This window comes from Zootoca vivipara, chromosome 3 (genome assembly GCF_965207765.1).
Source record: "Zootoca vivipara chromosome 3, rZooViv2.hap1.1, whole genome shotgun sequence".
Lineage (NCBI taxonomy): Eukaryota > Metazoa > Chordata > Lepidosauria > Squamata > Lacertidae > Zootoca > Zootoca vivipara.
Window position 1 is genome coordinate 26,249,500 of NC_142586.1, and position 20,216 is coordinate 26,269,715.

General features: G+C 45.5%; 1 long non-coding RNA gene across 2 annotated transcripts in view; it reads right to left on the reverse strand.

The window, feature by feature from the left end:
- Window positions 1-218: 218 nt before the first annotated feature.
- The window catches only part of LOC118082406 (uncharacterized), a 58,324-nt gene continuing 38,326 nt past the window's right edge, over window positions 219-20,216 (reverse strand). The window contains exons 6-7 of one of the 2 annotated variants that reach the window (XR_015948875.1): window positions 7,674-7,734; window positions 219-480 (exon numbers count right to left, since the gene is read on the reverse strand). This is a non-coding gene — a long non-coding RNA (uncharacterized LOC118082406). Of the gene's footprint in view, window positions 481-7,645; window positions 7,735-12,725; window positions 12,957-20,216 lie in introns of those variants that run through there. The other variant, XR_015948876.1, reaches the window with a different exon arrangement.

The window sequence follows — 20,216 nt, forward strand, 5'->3', positions numbered from 1 at the left end:
CCCATGAATAATCATAGAATGAAGTGGGCAGGGGGGGGCATAATTAGTATTTCACTTTGCCAGAGGGAGGTACTTAAGGGGGAAAGTGCCTTTTAGTTAGGAGCAGCTGATATTTGTCAGCTGGAGGACGGGGCTAATTAAATGCATCAGGCAACGGTGACAAGAAGCTGAAAAACAGCCTGACAGTTCTAAAATGACTTATAGCACATGATTAAATATAAGAGGTTTTATTAATACGCACACATACACGCACAATGCAAACAAACACACACAGGTGTGCGCCCCTCATTTGCTAAGTACCTCCTGCGTTTTTTTTGTTCTGGTGCTTAAACAGGTGCAAGAGCAGATTCCCCGCTCATCAGGATATGCTCTGCTTCCATGGCAGCATATTGGTTGCCTAGCGGGTGGCTGCCACAAAGGCTCCACCTTACAGAGTGAGGCAGACAAAGCAGGAAAGGTCGGCTTCAGGTGTCCCTTCGCCTGGAGGAGGAGGAGGAGAAATGGTTCAGGCAAAAAGCAAGCAAGGGAAAAAAGGGGGGGGGAGACCACCATAATGAAATTGCTTTTTCAGCTCCTACCACTTTTTTGGGCATAGCAGCTGGTGGGTAGGAAGTTATATCAACAGTACATCTCAACTATGTGATGTCCATCTCAGCCACAGAATCCTAACAATTTCATACCCTCCAACATTTCTCCGATGAAAATAGGGACGTCCCAAGCAGATTTTTGGAAGACATCTAAAGGCAGCCCTGTATTGGGAAAGTTTTTAATGTTTGATGGTTTATTGTGTTTTATATATTCTGTAAGCCACCCAAAGTGGCTGGGGAAACCCAGCCAGATGGGCAGAGTATAAATAATAAAATTATTTATTATTATTATTATTATTATTATTATTAAATTATTTATTTATCATTGTTTCACAAGAAACATTCAGGAGATGCCTGAAACATTTGCACTATCACGTATACCCCCAAATTCACAACAAAAACAACAACAACAACAACAACAACAACAACAACAACAACAGCCAAGCTCCTGGGGGTTGGGAGTAAAGGTAAAGGCAAAGGGACCCCTGACGATTAGGTCCAGTCGTGACCGACTCTAGGGTTGCGGCACTCATCTCACATTATTGGCCGAAGGAGCCGGCATACAGCTTCCAGGTCGTGTGGCTAGCATGACTAAGCCACTTCTGGCGAACCAGAGCAGCACACGGAAACGCCGTTTACCTTCCCACTGTAGCGTTACCTATTTATCTGCTTGCACTTTGACGTGCTTTCGAACTGCTAGGTTGGCAGGAGCTGGGACTGAGCAACGGGAGCTCACCCCGTCGCGGGGATTCGAACCGCCGATCTTCCGATCGGCAAGCCCTAGGCTCTGTGGTTTAACCCACAGCGCCAGCCACGTCCCTTGGGGGTTGGGAGTAGTCTGGTAAGAAATCTTATAAATAAATGCATATCATTTACCAGTTCTACATTAAGCACTCATTGCAATCATAACCACCAGTTTCCCCTAAACTTTAATAAGTAAGTACATTATAGTGCTAGTGCCAATATAACATTAAAAAAATAAGGTGAATTTTCAATTGCCTGAAAAGGCCTGGGTCTCCCTGAAGGCAAAGCACACTGACTAGAATGTTCCAAACTGCTAGTGAACAGTATTAAAACAGCTCCTTCGAAAAGGCCAAGAAATTAAAATATTAAGTGGGATAATTTCAATTCACCTGCACAAACCACAGGACTGTTTCAAGCCAACTATACTTATGTATTCAACATAATTAGTCCAATATTGGTATCTTTGGTTGTCTCAAAGAGAAAAGATACGGTTTCCCTTTGTAATAAAAGCAAACTCTTTACCTCGGCACACACATTTGGCACCCCTGCATTCTGAAGCACCTGTAGTAGATTTCTGTATTTATAGCCCTCTTGGTGCAAGTGTTTTCAAAAGAAAAATCATTTCCATATACAGCACCTATTGTTCCTCCTTATTATTCATGTGCGAGAACCAAATATCTGTTACAGTCTGTGTCCCCCCCCCTTCCCCCTTTCGTTGACAGCGGGAAATAAATCTCAGCATTCTCTATGGGCAGCGTTTAAAAGGCTTTAAACCCAGGCTTACAAAATAGGTGCCAGATTGTGAGGAGAATCTCAAAAGGGTCATTAGAAGTGCCATGATTGCAGTTTCAGTGGCTGAAAGAAGATGGGGGGGTGGGGAATCTCAAATGGGATGGTGTCCCTCTCCAGTTCAACATTCACAAAGATGAAAATCTAAACAGAACTGCTTTTGAGGGCAAGGAGGAAGAATCTGAATAGGTCCACTTAGAAATCTAACACATGCTTGAGAAGGCAACAAGGAGATTTCCTTTCAATGTACAGTAAACAGCAACTTCAGAAAAGGGATTTTCCGCAGGAATGCAAGAGGGGAAGGAAGGGTTAAATTCCTTTCCCCTCAGCTGCTGCTGCTGCAATCCCAAAGTGATTTGCATTTTTAAAAAAACATGCAAATTAAAGAGTAATACAAGTCTAGTGTAGCCCTTAACTAGCATTTTTAAGGCATTGATCACACAGTTATGACTACACAGTTGTAGTCCAGGTTCTCAAAGGCTGGAATAGAAATACCCATTGCTCTCCCTGACCTCCACCACCTGCCCCACATTCAGTGTATTCACACTGAGATACCTCGGGGGCTCTTCTTGGCTCTATCGCCCATAATACATCTACACCATACATTTAGAACACATGACTTCCCCTTAAGAATCCTGGGAACTGTAGTTTACTCCTCAGAGAGATACAATTCCCAGCACCTTTCGCAAACTACAGTCCCCAGGATTCTCTGGAGGAAGTCGTGAGCTTTAAATCAGTGTTTCTCAACCTCCAGCTAGCTGGGCCAGTGGTCAGGCTTGATGGGAATTGTAGTCCAGCAACAGCTGGGTTGAGAAACACTTATTTAAATGTATGGTGTGCAAGTGACTTAAGAGCGCTAATTGCAATATGCTCTGCAATGGAAAGAGACCAGCACGGAAAAGAAAAGGGAGGGGAAGCTTTAACCCTGCTAAAAAAAACTCTTTGCCCACACTTTTAAGGTACTCCTGCTCCATACTCCTGCGGACTGTACAGAGAGCAACTTTGCATGAACTTGTTTCTGACTGTCACTATTTTGTTGCAAGGATTCAAGAGCACACCAAACTTTAACTTTGAGCAATTAAAGTAGATTTAAGTGTTCTGCTGCCCTACCACAACAATGCCACTTTTTAAAAAAAGTATTTTGCCACTAGGAAAACGCACTGAAAGGTGTGAGATGAATGAATGATTAATGTAAATATGTGTGAACACCCACACCACGCAAATCACCGCATAAGGTTTGGTTTGGTGTGTTGTCAGGTACCCCTGACCGTTAAGTCCAGTCGCAGACAACTCTGGGGTTGCGGCACTCATCTCGCTCTATAGGCCAAGGGAGCCGGTGTTTGTTCGCAGACAGCTTCCGGGTCATGTGGCCAGCATGACTAAGCCGCTTCTGTCGAACCAGAGCAGCGCATGGAAACGCCTTTACCTTCCCACCAGAGTGATACCTATTTATCTACTTGCACTCTGACGTGCTTTCGAACTGCTAGGTGGGCAGGAGCTGGGACTGAGCAACAGGAGCTCACCCAGTCGTGGGGATTCGAACTGCCGACCTTCTGGTCGGCAAGTCCTAGGCTCAGCGGTTTAGACCACAGCGCCACCCGCATCCCACGACTCATTATATAGTGGCTTCATATGTTCAGCTGCCAGTAGTAAGGGTATTCAGCCCATCATATGGGAATGGCAGTGAAGAAGAGGAAGCGGGGCTTTTCATGGCCCTTTTGCATAGCAAGCCTGACAGAGCCACAGAAAGGAGGGAGAGTCTACCCTCATTTGTCATTGCTGCGTTATAGCTCCTGGAGAAGCACAAGCCACACCAATTGCTGTTCTATAGGTTCAGGCTACGGGTTTCTTTCTGCAAGATAGCTTCTCGACTGCAAACAAAAAAATCATTTTGGCAATAGACCACATTGTCTCACAAGTTGTGCAACTTCCTTCATTTGCAGTTTCATAAGATGGGCTGGATAAACACGGCCGGAAGTGTTCAGTGAACGCTGCCTAGTTCCACAGAGCTAGAATAGGTAATCCATGAAATCCTGTGCAGTCCTGTTATTGCACCTAAAATCTAAGCAATCTAAGCTTGGGGAATGCTAATGTCCTAGAAAATTCTAAGTGTCTCGGGATGAGGATGAATGGTGTGTTCCTGAAGCGCCTGCATAAAGCGAAATATGTGAGTGTTAGCACTTAAATAACACAGATGGGGTCCAGAGAGAAAATAAATTCTGCTAACACTTCAGTGAGGAAACTGGACAAAATCAGTGTATGGTTGATTTGAGGAGAAAGGAAGAGAGAGGTTTTGTCTTTCTTTAGGCCAGGCCTTGTACAGAGCAAGGATTCAGTCAACCAAACATACAGAGGAAAACTCCCTCAGAACTACACAACAAATCAGGGCATGTGCTACCTCAGCAAATACCATGTTACCATGCCAGGTTGCTAAGCAACACCTCTACTACCACCCCCACCCTCTGGGTTAGCTGATTTACTGATGATGGAAATAACCCTTAAGTTATAAACTGAATGACCCCTGCTGCTGCATAAGAATCCTGATGCATCAGACCAAGGATCTGGTTCCGCATCCAGTTTCCTACAGTGACCAGCCAGGTGCATCTTGGGAAGCCGACAAGGCTCCCCCAATGTTGTCCCCAGCTGGTTCTTCTTCTTTCTCAGAACCTGGAGTCAGCATACAGTCATGAAATGAAATAAAAAAACACATAGGATTTGCCCACAAGCCACCCATGAGAAGGAAAGGGGAAGGAAAGGAGGGAAATTAGGGGAGGGAAATCAATTTGACTACGCCAAAGTGAAGAGGTGAGTTTTTAACAAGAATTTGAACATGATTAACAGAGAATTGCAAGCAGTGGCAAAAAAAAAAACCCACCAACCTAAGCAACAGAGAAGTGAATTTCCCATGCACGAATAGTAATTCCCATGCAAGGCAGCTCCCATGTAGACAAACGCGTCAAGAAATATATGTCATTAACCTCCAGAGACAGAGACAAACAGCCACACAGTGAAAGGTAAAGGGGATTGTGTGCTGTAACAATAGCTGCCTCGAGCAAATGGGAATTACACATGCCTCTTCCACCAACATATTACTACAGTATATCATGCAAAGAATTATTGAAATGCCATACTTGCAATATGCAAAAGAGAAGAATAAAAATTGGTTCTTTTTTTGCTTTGTCCATGAATGTATATCACTCCCTGTCTTCAGTGAGCAGCAAACACACTCATTCTCATTCTCGATCTCTGACACACTCACACACAAAGCTCGATCCATTTGTGCCTCAGATCTTTTCCTTTAACCCTTTCTATTTACATCCTTCTTAATAGCACTTTTACAGGATGTTCAATGAGAATATAGCAATGTGTGTGTACACACACACACACACACACACACACACACACACACACATATACAAACTTTATCGACAACACATATAATGCTGGCACAAGGATTCCTTGTATTCTCAAGTCCACACTAAAATGGCCACATTTAAATATAATCATTTCTGCGTCCGATATACACATAGGAATCTGCAAGGACTTCAGTATGGATTATATCCCCCTACCCTTTGGCCAGACAGATGCTACAGGGATACAACTCTTATCATCCCCAGCCAGCATGGGCCAATTGTCAGGGATGGTGGGAGTTCTTGTGAAAGCACTTTAGGAAGGTCACAGGTTCCCCGTTCCTGCTTCAAACACATATATACAAACCCAATCCTTGTTTCAAATTAAGCCCTGGTTATTGGGCAGGGGTTGTGGTGGGCGGGGGTAGGGAGAAAAACTAGGACATCCACTTTATGTTGCAAAGTCATGTCGTGAATAGTTCTTTGCTAAAGGATAGGCGTCCGTTGGTCACAAAAGGCTCTTTTGTTGTTGTTGTCTAACCAGAATAACACGAAGGGTAACCGCAATGTGTAAATGTGGCCAGGTTTTTACAGAGATGTCTTCACCTTTTGGGGAGGGACAGGAGAATTGCCCCTATAAAATTGCCAATGGTTTTTTGCTGTTGTTAATAATGTTCTCAGGTAAGGGTCTGAGACTATGAACTTAATAGATTTGAAAATAATTTTAAACAAAAAACAAAGCCTGTGTTTGATGATGATGATGATCTGACAGGGCTGCTGCAGCCACTCTGGGCGGCTCCCAACAAAATATTTAGAACGCAATAAAATGTCGGCCATTAAAAACTTCACTAGCAACCTTTGCAGTCTTATTTTGGAAGACTGTCCTAATCTGTTGCCACCCAAAGCCAAGGAATAAGTCCCACTGAACTTGGTGAACTGCATGAACATGCCTCAGATTATGCAGCTAGTTTAGTAGGAAGAGATACACACACAAGGGACAATAATCCTACGTCCAACCACTGGACCTTGATTGGCAGGCTTTGCTGCTAAACATTATACAGTGGTACCTCTACTTACGAATTTAATGCGTTCCAAACGCACATTTGCAAGTCGAAAAAAATTGTAAGTTGAATCCCATAGGAATGCATTGGGAGAAAAAATTCGTAAGTCGAAACAACCCTATCTAAAAATTCGTAAGTAGAAAAAATCCTATCGAAACCGCATCCAAGATGGCGGACGGAACTCCGTTCGTAAGTAGAAACATTCGTAAGTAGAGGTACCACTGTAGTTCCTTGCCTCTTCAGCAATGGAAACAGGCTTAGCAGAAATGGCAAGCTACACGCTCAGTTCTCTCATGCGTGTATACAGGTTTTCACTTTGGGTCCTGGCGAATGGCAAGAGGCACTATGGAAAGCCCATTAGTATATAGTTGGTGTTTCTGTCCCTGCACTGGAAAATCTCATTCAATAGAAAGTTGCTAAGAGAGATGTTGTTATGCTTCCACACATCTCTTCAGCAAGAATTTGAGTTTGCCTCTTTCTTCAGCCAGTTCTTACGGAGACTATTTAGAGAGGTTCTTAATAAGATTCTTAACAGTGGAGCTGCAAGGAATCCTTTGTATGGCCAACTGAACATGCTTTCAGGGGTCAGTTCGGAGGTCTGTGCATTTAGGTTGCTTTCTCAGACTAGGCCAGAGCTCAGGGTGGGTAACAATCTATTTTGGGGGTGGAGTGTTTAAAAGGGATGCCGTCTGTTTGCCGTTTTCCCCATTCGAAGTCCTGCTACGGTGATCAGAAAAACTAAACCTTACAGAATTTCTCTGTCTAAACTACGTTCCAATGATCTCTCAGGCTCCGCAATCCTAGATGCCATATAGTCAGGGCTCTTTTTCTCAGCCAGAACTCACAGGAACTCAGTTCCGGCACCTCTCAGGTGGGTGCCATTGCCATTCTAAGAGAATGAGGGAGGTGTTCATTGAGAGTCCCAGCACCTCTTTTTCTAGAAAAATAACACTACATACAGTCTTATCTTATTTTATCTTCACAGATAAAATAAGCAAATTTGGGTGAGAGATAATGGTTTGCCAGAGGCCATCTTGTGAGCAGCATTTTGATCTTGGGTCTTCCTCTGTCCAAAACCAGCTGCGCCAACCATTACTTATTCCTATCATTTCCTGTGACTACTGAACGTTCTTAACTCTTACCTATTGGGATTTACAGGCTCAGACCCAGAACACTTTTCTTCTTCTTCCCAGGCCCTCACACCTGCAGAATGAAGATAACAACACTTAAGTTACCTACCTCTGTGGGATGTTATGAGGCTTAATTAATGTTTGCAAAAGAACTTTGAAATCCACAAATGAGGAGTGCAAAAATAATCACTTTATATTTCAATTTCTCCCTTTAATTAACAGACTGCCAAACACATTTTCCAAACCACTAACCTGCCTAACATTAAAAAAAAATAACCAAACTGAGTATTTAAAAAGGGGGAGGGGGGAATGTGCTAAAAACAATAAGACCAATCAATCAATGTGATTCCCTGTTCCACAAGAACAAAGCTTTGGGAGCTGACATGTGGCTTTCTTTTGGATTTTTAAGGGACATCTACCTTCGCCCTTTTTGTTACTTTATATTCAGCAGCCGATTCATTGGTTACGGGATACCGCTCTTGATTTAGTTAACAGCTCAACATTCTGAATGGGATTTCAAACACGAGACAATAGGCTCGGCAAATGTCAGCTGATGCCTGAAACAAATTGTCGAATTAATTCAGTCACCTTAACACATGACTGAGAACATGTTCAAATAAATCAGTGATTTACTACCCCATGGCAGATATGACTGAAACAAACACGGTGGAGACTGGTCCATTAGGGCAACCAGACCTTAGCTCTACCAAATGAAATTATCTGAATTTTTTAAATTTATTTTTTTTAATGTTTTCCCCGCACCCCAAATTTCAAAGACACACTCTTTCCTGTCACACACATCCTTCCACAATGCATTTCATTGTAGAGATGATCCTTGCCAAGCTCCCATTCCTTGCCCAATCAGGTCTCTGCACCACTCAGCCAGTTTCAAGCCAAAAGGATTCCTATGGACAGGATGTCTCACCCATCTGTCTCCAGGCAGAAAATAAAATAATAATAATCTGACTGGATCTACTGGATCTTTGCTCTGGCTGTGCCGTTTCCCCTTCCCTCCTGTTGTCACAATCTGAATCCAGCTAAGGTATCTTGAGGCTAACTGGTCCACTTGGTATTTCACCTGGTTGCTAGTATGCTCAGAGTTCCTTCCTTCAAGTCATGTCAACATGTTACCCCACTGGTGAATGAATTGTACTGCTTGCCAAATAGTTCCCAGGGTAATTTCAAGGTGCTGGTTTTGGTGTAGGTGTATAAAGCCATTTGGGCAAAACCACATCTCCCTGCCCTACACCTGATGTCATATATGTGGGATATATCCAGCCTCATATAGCCAACCTGCTTAACTCTAATTAATGCATGAAGGGTTAAGACCACAGAGTAAGCTGTCCTGTCAGGCTTAGCTAGGTTAAACCCCCTCACCTTGGGAGGAAGGGTTACCAAACACCTCATTTTGTCTCCTTTTCCACTATGTGAACTGACTAGTAATGGTGTCTGGGCTGATTGCTCTAAGGCCAGACCACATGGCTTTAGCAAGCCATCTTTATGTTTCTATACAAATAATTTAGAAGCATTTACTAATTTTGCAACTAAGTTGTACTGCCTGTCCTTTCCTGCTGCTTCACGGGAAAGCACGGGAATCTGACCTTTGAAGAGTTTATAAGTAAGCCATTTTTACCTTACCAAACATATGGTCTCTTTCTATACTAAGGGATGTGGGTAGCTTTAGAAGAAACTTAGAAGGGGATATTTTAAAGGTCTAACAGCCTATATTTCCATGGTTTACTTTGCTGCATGTTTTGTGATTTTAAATCTCAGATTCAGAACTACTTTAGATTACCTTTTAGCAATGTCTATTTGTGGTTCTTTGTAAAACACTGCATTGAGTATCCCAAAATAAAGGCAGAGTATAAATGTTTGAAATGAAGGAATAAATACCAATACAAAACCCAAGAGTGAAATATAAAATTCAAACCCTATTTTCCAGATTTGTCCCAGGTATCAAAAGTAAAGCCATATAAAATGTCTTACGATGCTTCTCAAAAAATGATGATGGTGATGATTCAGCTTTGCAGAGTTTTCATAGAAGGAAATTCTGAGGCCGTGATCAACTCACCAAGAACACCACAGTAGAATTCCAGGCAGCCTAAACCTTTTATATAAGATGGTGGGCTTGCTCCCTGGAGAAATCTGAGTTTATATCATTGTCTGTCACTAAGCTTTCAAACTGGCCTTGGGCAAATTGCTTTCTGTCAACCTGAGATCTCCGTCTCTAAAATGGAATAAAAATTACCTCCCCTGTGTGATGGTTATGAGAGCAAATGAGGAAAGGAGTATGAAGTGTTTTAGTCATACAAGATGTAAACAGCATGCATGGTTCTGAACCTAGCTACTTGGGTTTGCTATATTTTTTCAGAATTTCACTTTATCTCATACTTCACGGGTTAAAACAGCCACACGAGGTGCAATATTAAAGATAATCACTGCCACAATATTTGGGTCAAACTTGATGATACGAAAAGCACATGATTGCTTTTGACGTATCATGTTTCTTTCCAGTAGGGCTCCTCCCATGTTCCAAGAAGAAACAAAGGTCACAAGTTAGATACCCATTGTCCGTTTCAATTTGCCCCTGAAGCAGCAGGCAAGAGCCATTGCTTCTCCAAGTCCCCACCTCAGCCATTTCATCCTCTCCTCCCTCCCATCAGTAGTGTAGTATGCTTCTCAAACTGCTCACTACAGCATGTGGGCAATGACTGCATACACATGACATTTTATTTGAGAATCAATGGAGACTGAGTACTTGGGGGGTGTTTTCTAACATAGTCCACGCACAATTTAGACCAAGTGCTTTTGTTGTTGTTGTTGTTGGCAGTGCTGCATGGCATTGTTGGTGTGCATATATGAAGATTGCAATCGCCACTTCCTTCTCTATTCACCTGGGGCATGTGCAGGGAGGGAAAGGCATGGGTGACCTAACCAACATGTTTCAAAGAAGAACACCCACCCTTGTAGAATCATAGAATTGTATAGTTGGGATTCCAAGGGTCATCTATTCCAACCCCCTGAAATGCAGGAATCTCCAGACTTGGAGAGTCATAGAATTGTAGAGTTGGAAAGGATGGCAGGGTCTAGATGGAAAGCAGCATGCTGAAGATAATAATAATAGTAATAATAATTTATTATTTATACCCCGCCCATCTGGCTGGGTTTCCCCAGCCACTCTGGGCGGCTTCCAACAGAAATATTAGAATACACTAATTTATTAAAGATTAAAAGCTTCCCTAAACAGGGCTGCCTTCAGATGTCCTCTAAAAGTCTGGTAGTTATTTTTCTTTTTGACATCTGGTGGGAGGGCGTTCCACAGGGCAAGTGCCACTACCGAGAAGGCCCTCTGCCTGGTTCCCTGCAACTTGGCTTCTCGCAGCGAGGGAACCGCCAGAAGGCCCTCAGCACTAGACCTCAGTGTCCGGGCAGAGCGATGGGGGTGGAAACGGTCCTTCAGGTATACTGGACCAAGGCCGTTTAGGGCTTTAAAGGTCAGCACCAACACTTTGAATTGTGCTTGGAAATGTACTGGGAGCCAATGCAGGTCTTTCAAAACCGGTGTTATGTGGTCTCGGCGGCTGCTCCCAGTCACCAGTCTATCTGGTGCCGCATTCTGGATGAGCACAAATGATCCTAGATTAAGAAAAAAGACTACATTGTTGTGCTGCAGATGGAGCAGTGTGTACACAGCCAAAGTGTACCCAAAAGGAATCTAGAAAAGGCAGATACAGCCGTGGCTGCCTCATCTCCTAATTTAGCAGTGAATTTAAAGGTATATGGGTTATTATGACCAGGGAAACATAATAAAAATGACCCCTCTAATCCACAGACTGCCACCTGAGTTGCCTTCACGTGATCATTGAATGAGAATGAATTTTTCATCTCATAGCTAGTACCATGATGCTCAGATCCAAACAGATCCAGTGAGGAGGCAAAAGGGGGAAGTCCCCTGGCTGCGCCACTGTTTAAATCACCCGCAGCCATGCCCCACGCCAGGGTTGGTTGGCCAGTGTGACACAGCCGAGGGTTGATGTGAAGGGGGGCATAAACCTTCCGCCCCTATCCGAGATCACTGCAAGGGCCCGGATGCCTGGCAGCAACACAACACCACCCACCATGAAAGGTGAGTGGATATGTAGCAGAGGCAATTTTCTCAGAGTGGTTTGGGAAGAAGTGGGGCTGCTGGAGGAGGGTGGGACCATAGAAAGGAGAGTAATTGGTCTGGAGACTCTGGAGTTAGAAACAACCTTTGTTCCCAAGGCATTTGTAAGATGGAGGCACTACAGTATAGAAAAATGCTGTATTAATGTTGCAAAGACTTCATTAGTACAGAGGTTAATTGCCTTTCCCTGTCATATTTTTGCTGCCTACAACTGTGTCGTATCGTTGTTTGCTTCATTAGTTTTTAAAGTGGAACAGCTAAAGCTCAGGTTATTGAAATAACAGGTGCATTAACTGTGCTCCTGTATGGCGCTATCTGCTCGCAGAGAACTGATTAATCACCTCCATTTCCAGCAGCACCAGCCTTGCGCCTGGAGGAGAGCCAGGAATATGGGTCAGTGGGGGAAAGCCTTATCAGCACTCAGTGCTCCCACCTTGTACCAGGAGAAAGTAGCATTCCCGTTTGCAATTCCCCTGGTAATCTTACAAGAATTGCAGTCGTCTATAAGGTGGTGGTGGCATTTGTGAAGTCCCAGTCTCTGCGATACTCAATGTTTAATATTCATTTGAAAGACTGCTAAGTGCCTAAGGGATACAATATTTCAAAGGAACGTACGAAGCTACCATATATCGAGTCAGACCACCGGTTCCCTCTAGATCAGTGTTGTTTACTCTGACTGGAAGCAGCTCTTCGGAGTTTCAGACAGGGACATTCCCTGACCTAGCTGATGATCCTGGCAACTGCACCTGGACCTCCTGCATGGACATCTCCAATTAACTATAGCCTCTCATCTCATCCAGACTTGGAAGCTGTGGTTACCTGGTCCAAGGTATCTTTATTACAGTTGCAGCCTTTAAAAGTATTTAAATACCATGTTTTAAAAGGAAGCACAGTCGTACCTTGGAAGCCGAATGGAATCCGTTCCAGAAGTCCGTTCGACTTCCAAAACGTGCGGGAACCAAGGCACGGCTTCTGCAGCCAATTGGAGGACATGGAAGCCACGATGAACATTCGGGTTCCAAAGAACGTTTGCAAACAGGAACACTCACTTCTGGGTTTGTGGCGTTCGGGAGCCAATATGTTCGACTCACAAGGTGTTCGACTTCCGAGGTACGACTGTATAGGAGAAACTGGGGGGGGGGTTAGAACAAATGTCAAAGGAAAATAAAATGGATTATTTATGGAATTAAATTTTGGTAAACAACAACTAGATGCCTTGCGACTGAGAAAAGTATCCAAAGGATACTTGGCATTGGATAGTTATTAAAGGGAAAGGGACCCCTGACCATTATGCCCGGTCGTGACCGACTCTGGGGTTGCGGCGCTCATCTCACATTATTGGCCGAGGGAGCTGGCGTACAGCTTCCAGGTCATGTGGCCAGCATGACAAAGCCGCTTCTGGCAAACCAGAACAGTGCATGGAAACGCCGTTTACCTTCCCACTGTAGCGGTACCTATTTATCTACTTTATCTTCTAAACCAACCCCGTTTTGTTTCCTGTCCCCCAGTCAAGGTACATGATGCTCCTTTCTCATACCTCCAAATGCCTCCCTTTAACTCCAATATCCTTGCTCCTTACACTGGGATTTCTCACCTGTCAGAAGATACCTACACAGGTGTATATTTATCTTCTCTAATCCGGTTAAGACTTCTGCAGGATTGAAATACGAGGTTCTGCCTTTCTTGACACACAATGAATTTCCACATTCCACACACCACCCCATGTATTCTGCTGTATTCCCTCCACCCCACCTCAATCTCTTGCTATTAATGTAAATATATTCTGTTTGAGGAGCGGGAGAATGTTACTCTACATTCTTTCAGCAACTCTGCACTTGAGGGTGGGTCTAGCCACGCACAAAAGGATTCCATCTTTTCAGAAAACACTCTTAAAGCAATCTATTGATTTCCATTCATTTTCCAGTTTTCCTCCCTCCTTCCCCCTCTATATCCCGGAGAACAAATCACGTGCAGTATAGTACACATGAGCAAAAGAAAATAATTACACGCGCTATATCTCAAACCCTACATAATTACACTTTAAATTGGTTTATTCTGAATCCTTTCAGCTCATCATTGTTGCCCAGCTCTAATCAAGCCTGACTACTGAAGTCAATATAACAACATCTTTACCTTTATGCTTCTGCCATCCCTATCTCCTATATAAGCTTGCCTGGCATTCACAGCCCTGTAGTCTTATCGAACTCCTGGAATTCAGCATGTAATGCAAAGTCATTGTCACAATCTCGGGGTTGACTTTTCCTCGCTATTAACACTACAGAACTGAATTTTCAGAAGGAGCCACCGAAATAATTCTGTCAGCATCTGCACGGTTCTCTCTCTCTCTCTCTCTCTCTCTCTCTCTCTCTCTGCAGCATCAATCTATATTTGTGCTTATAAACACGCTCTTCAGTTTCGCTTCCCATGTTTCCATCTCCCTTGAATGTTTTTGTGTGAAATATGCAAAACCCGCTTAAGGCCCTTGTAGATTACTTACTTAATTAAAATATTCCTATTCTGCCCTCAAGGCAGCTCACAAGGTAAGTTAGAACTATCTACAAAATGCACCCAATAATAATATTTAAAAAAGATGACGGCAGACCCAGAACTTCACAAAACGGAGCAGAGTCCGCTGAGGGGGTAGGGTGGGAGGGAGAGGACAGCAAACAAAACCATATTGAAGTTTGTCTAAACCCCAGCAATGGAGAGTCTGGTGAAGCTTCCAAGGAGAGGGAATTTCACAACGGAGGCATAACAACAGAGGAAGCTCTCTCCTGTGTCCCAGCTAATCCAATGGCAATGGAATCCAAATCAAGGCCCACCCAGTCTGTTAGCAGCCCACCTACTGGAGGAGTAACATGGACAACTGTCACAACTTTGGTGGATAAGGCATTGGGCTGGATCCTTAGTCATGGGGGTGCCCTTTGGTGGATAAGGCATTGGGCTGGATCCTTAGTCATGGGGGTGCCCTGTTAAAGGGGTCCGGGAGGGTTGACCCTGTCCGGGAGTCCACACCAATGAGCCAATACACCTCTCCCAATGGAGGCCTATGCAGGGTCGTGGCACACAATCCATGTCGGGGATGACTCCCCTGATGCTAGACACATGCCCAATACATTAGCCAAACCTGCAATCTTACTTGTAATCAATGGAGTTGTGGCCTAATTCAACCTAATCCCACTCTCCTGTCAGTTGTTTTAGGCCTCCCTGCATCAGCCACAGATATTATGTGCCTGTGGCAGCAAACCCGCTCTTTAGTGCTAGGCTTGCCATATTTTGAAGAGCAAAAAAGAGGACATATTTGCCGACTTCTACTTTTAACTATGGACTGCTATGATGTCTCCACCCATGAAAAAGAGGTTGTGTCCTGGAAAATGAGGACATATAGCAACCCTAGCAGAGCCAGGGTCAATCCGGAGAAAACCCAAATTGCTGTTTGCTTCGACTGAGCGCTAAAGAGTGGGACAATAGGAAGTGTGGATAAGTCTCCATGCCCAATGTTCAGCCCAGGCTCTGAGGTCAAGCTTTGAGGGCCTTCTGTTGGTTTCCTCATTGCGAGAAGTGAAGTTACAGGGAACCAGGCAGAGGGCCTTCTCGGAAATGGCGCCCTCCCTGTGGAACGCATTCCCATCAGATGCTAAGCATATAAAGAACTACACAACTTTTAGAAGATATTTGAAAGAAGCCCTGTATTGGGAAGCTTTTAACATTTGAAGATTTGCTATGTTTTTATATGTGTTGGAAGCAACCCAGCCAGGTGGGCAGGGTATAAATAATAAACTTCTTCTTGTTGTTGTTGTTGTTGTTATTTATTAGCCCTGTCTCACTCTTGAAGCTGTAGTATAATTATGGACTGATAGCAGTAAGTAATTGGGGGGATCTGTAAAAAGAATAATGGTTTTGTGGCAAGCTGTGCAGATGGGAGCAGTAAGAGATTAGATACAGTGGTACCTCTACTTACGAATTTAATGCGTTCCGAACACACTCTGTAAGTTGAAAAAAATTGTAAGTCGAATCCCATAGGAATGCATTGGGAGAAAAAATTCGTAAGTCGAAGCAACCCTATCTAAAAATTCGTAAGTAGAAAAATCCTATCTAAACTGCATCCAAGATGGCGGACGGAGCTCCATTTGTAAGTACCGTAGAAAAATTCGTAAGTAGAGTTATTTGTAAGTAGAGGTACTACTGTACCTTGAAACTGCCCATAGTTACAACTGGCAACCTGCAGTTACTTTTTGTTCTACTTATACAAAGTATTGACATTTGCATGAATTTGATTTGCTTGCTTTGTGAGGGTCACACTTTATCAGATGTATGTACCGGTAACCCACTGCAATATTCACTTACAGAGACAGGAACTTTGAACAAACTCTGCTGGGCAACAGCCACTGAAGGTTCCAACTAAACACCAAGAAGTTTTCAGCTTTCAGTAGCAGCTGCCCATACTAATGGCAAGTAGGCCACACAGTTTCCTTCTTGTTTTAAGAATCTAATTCCAGTTAACACTGAAAGATTAATAATTGTGCAACGCATGTACGGAATGAATCTTTGCATCTGATAGAGTCACCTAGTAGGCAACCAGCCTTGAACGTTCAGAGCTGTGCATCGTCAAAATCATCCTCTGTGACCGTAAATGCATTCATTTGTCTATATCTGTCCCATAATGCCATTTGGACTTCCCACTACTTCCTCACTGTGGCTTTTGCATTTCGACTTCAGAATCCTCTAGGGGAAGATTTAGTTTAGTTTCAACCAAAGTTCTCAGAGCAATATTGCTCCAAGTATGCAAAAAAGAGAGATATTCAGTCATTTTTCACCTTCTACGCATGCAAACTAAATACCAGAGTTAAACCACGTTTACTAAACAAAACAATTACATGTCTAGTGCACAAAACAAAGGCATTACATAGAAAGATTAGTTTAAGCTTGCAGTCTACCCTTTTTTTCTACTTGGAGGCATTGCAAGAGGTTTGTCTTTTCTTGTCACCTGAGTTCCAGGATTAACAAGGTTATTCCTGAGGTGCATATTGATCTCTACTTAAAGTGGGGCGCAGAATGTAAACATGGGGCTCTTAAAAGTAAAGTGTATAATAGGACTGTCACTCCCTGGCATGTTCCCCTCATTTGCTCCAGAGGGTGGGGGTGAGTGACTAGAATAAAGCAGACAGAGTCCAGAGAGAAAAGAAATGGGATAAATTCCATGAGGTAAACTGTTATGTACTGAGCGGAATCCTAGAACAATAGGATTCAGAATCAGCGGGAGCTACCCAATCCAACTCCAGGTGGAAGTGAATCCGCAACCTGATTGGCCTGCTGGAGCAGCCAATCAGGCGGCTGGCAGAAGTGAATCGGCTACCTGATTGGCCTGTAGGAGCAGCCAATCAGGCTGCAGGCAGAAGTCAATCCACAATATAATTGGCCCACAGGTGTAGCCCTGAAGTAGCCAATCACGCAAGGCCCATTGTGTAAATAATGTATATAAGCAGATGGTTTTGGGAAAAGAGCCATTCGTCTTCTCTTCTTCTCCTTGATGAATATGAGCTGAATAAAGAGCATGAAATTCACTCTCGACTCCGAGTATATTTCACTGGCGACGAGGATGGGATCCTGCTGAGCTGACCGCCACCACGCACTGCACCGCAGCACCGCCACCTGCTGCACCGCTGCATCGCACCGTGCATCCAGGCTTCAGCTCCAGGACCCAAGGAACCCAGAATGGCAACCGACAGCAGCTTCTTGCCATTCAAACCAGCATCAGGAGACTGGGAAGGGTACGCCGCCCGTTTCAACTTCCTCCTGCAAGCGAAAGAAGTCACCAACGATGCCATGAAGAGGGCGACATTCTTCAGCGTCTGTGGAGAGGAGACGTTTGAAATTGCCCGGGCTCTCCTTGCACCTAGAGATGTCGCTACCGTCTCTTACAAAACAATAATGGAACGGCTGAAGGAGCACTTTTCACCACAGCCCTCGGTGGTAGCTTGCCGAAATGCCTTCTACGCAAAGCGGCAAGCCCCAGGGGAAACCATAACTGGGTTTGTGACCTCCCTCCGCCAAGCCGCCCGGTTATGCAACTTCTCAGAGTTGGAGAACATGCTTCGTGACCGCCTCGTCGGTGGCCTGAGGGACGAGATGTTGCAACGACGCCTCTACGCCAAAAAAGACCTCACGTTCCAGATTGCTCTGGAGGAAGCCCTGGCAACCGAAGCCGCCGAGAGGTCAACGCAAGAGGCACGACCGGCCCCGCCATCCCAACCGAGGGTCTACCACGAAGACCTCACCGACGAATCCGAATCTGACAGGGAGGAAGTACACCGAGTACAGCGGCGCACTCAAGCAGCACACACACCACAGCAGCCTCGACGAGAAGGAGGGAACTGTGCAAGCTGCGGGGAGAACCACGAGAGGAGGACCTGTCGTTTCCGCAACGCAGAGTGCAGGCAGTGCAGAAAATTGGGACACATCGCCCGGGTGTGTCGGGCTCGACTCACCCGTCGACAAGCATCAGATGACCGACCCAGGAGCCCCAGGTCACACGGCACCATGCACCAAGGCAACTCGACGGAGATCACGGACTACCAGGTATTCCAGTTGCCCCATCCCAGCACAGAGAAAATTTATATAGAGGTACAGATAGAGGGAGCCCCATGCCGCATGGAGCTGGACACGGGTTCAACTCTATCCATAATCTCGGCCCGAACATTAAGGGAACTGTGCCCTAATGGGGGTCCCAAACTAAGGCCGGCCCCATTCACCCTCCGGGACTTCCAGAAACGTAAGGTCCCTACAATGGGGGTGGGGACCTTCAGGGTGCAATATCGAGGGCGAAAGCAACAATTGGACTTGCTGGTAGTTAAGGGCCCCTACGTTAGCTTACTGGGACTGGCATGGTTTGGACCTCTGGGGCTAGCCGTTACCGGGGTGAACCGCACTAGCTTACAAGTGGACGTGGACGCCATATGCAAAGAGTTTCCAGGGGTTTTCGATGGGGCATTGGGACGATATACAGGACCCCCCATTGCCCTACAGCTAGACCCCGCTGTACGACCCATCAGGCACAAGGCCCGCCGGGTCCCGTTTGCCCTGAAACCCCGCATAGACGAGGAATTGGACCGGCTCGTGGAGCAAGGAGTGCTGGAGCCGGTGCCCAACGCCCCCTGGGAAACTCCAATTGTCACACCCGTCAAGCCTAACGGTTCGGTCCGCATCTGTGCAGACTACAAATGCACCATAAACAAGGCTCTCACGGCCCATGCATACCCAGTGCCAGTGGTCAGCCATGTCCTCGCCACCCTGGCTGGGTCAAAAATCTTTGGCAAACTGGACTTGGCCCAAGCGTATCAACAGTTGCCTGTGGACGAAGCCACAGCAGAGGCTCAGACGATTGTGACGCACAGAGGGGCATTCAGAGTAAAGCGGCTGCAATTTGGCGTTAGCGTGGCACCAGGCATATTCCAGAATCTAATGGACTCTCTCCTTAAAGGGATTCCTGGCGTCACCCCCTTCTTCGATGATGTACTGATCGCCGGGCCCACACCAAAGGAATTTGAGGACCGCCTCCGCTCCGTCCTGCACCGTTTCCAGACGGCGGGCCTCAAGGTGAAGCGGGAAAAGTGTTTACTGGGAGTGCCGCAGGTGGACTTTCTGGGATTTAAGGTGGACGCAGAAGGGGTCCATCCAACCGGTGACAAGGTACGGGCCATTTGTGAGGCCCCAGCGCCCAAGAGCAAGCCCGAACTTCAGTCATTCTTGGGACTATTGAACTTTTACCATGCCTTCCTTCCCCATAAGGCAGCGGTAGCGGAGCCCCTACACAGACTCCTAGATAAAAGGGCCCCTTGGGTGTGGGGCCAGCGACAAAGGGCCGCATTCCAGGCAGTCAAGGACTTGCTCGTCTCAAACTCGGTCTTGGCACACTTCGACGAGAGGCTGCCAGTGGTGCTGGCATGCGACGCCTCTCCCTATGGCATCGGCGCTGTCCTGGGACACCAACTCCCGGATGGAAGAGAGGTGCCGGTGGCATACTTCTCCCAGACGCTTGCTGCAGCCGAACGAAACTACTCACAGATTGACAAGGAGGGTCTGGCAATCGTGAAGGGCGTAAAAAAATTCCATGATTTCTTGTACGGGCGGCCCTTTACCATAGTGACTGACCACAAGCCGTTGCTTGGCCTGTTTGCCCCCGAGAAGCAGACCCCCCAAGTGTTGTCTCCACGTGTCCTCAGGTGGTCAATTTTCCTTGCCGGCTACCAGTATGCACTAATCCACCGCCCTGGGAAGGCGATGGGCCACGCAGACGCACTCAGCAGGCTACCACTACCAGAAACAGGCCCCGACCCAGCGCCTGCGCAAGAGGTTATGACCCTGGAGCTGCTTCCCGACCGACCCATTCA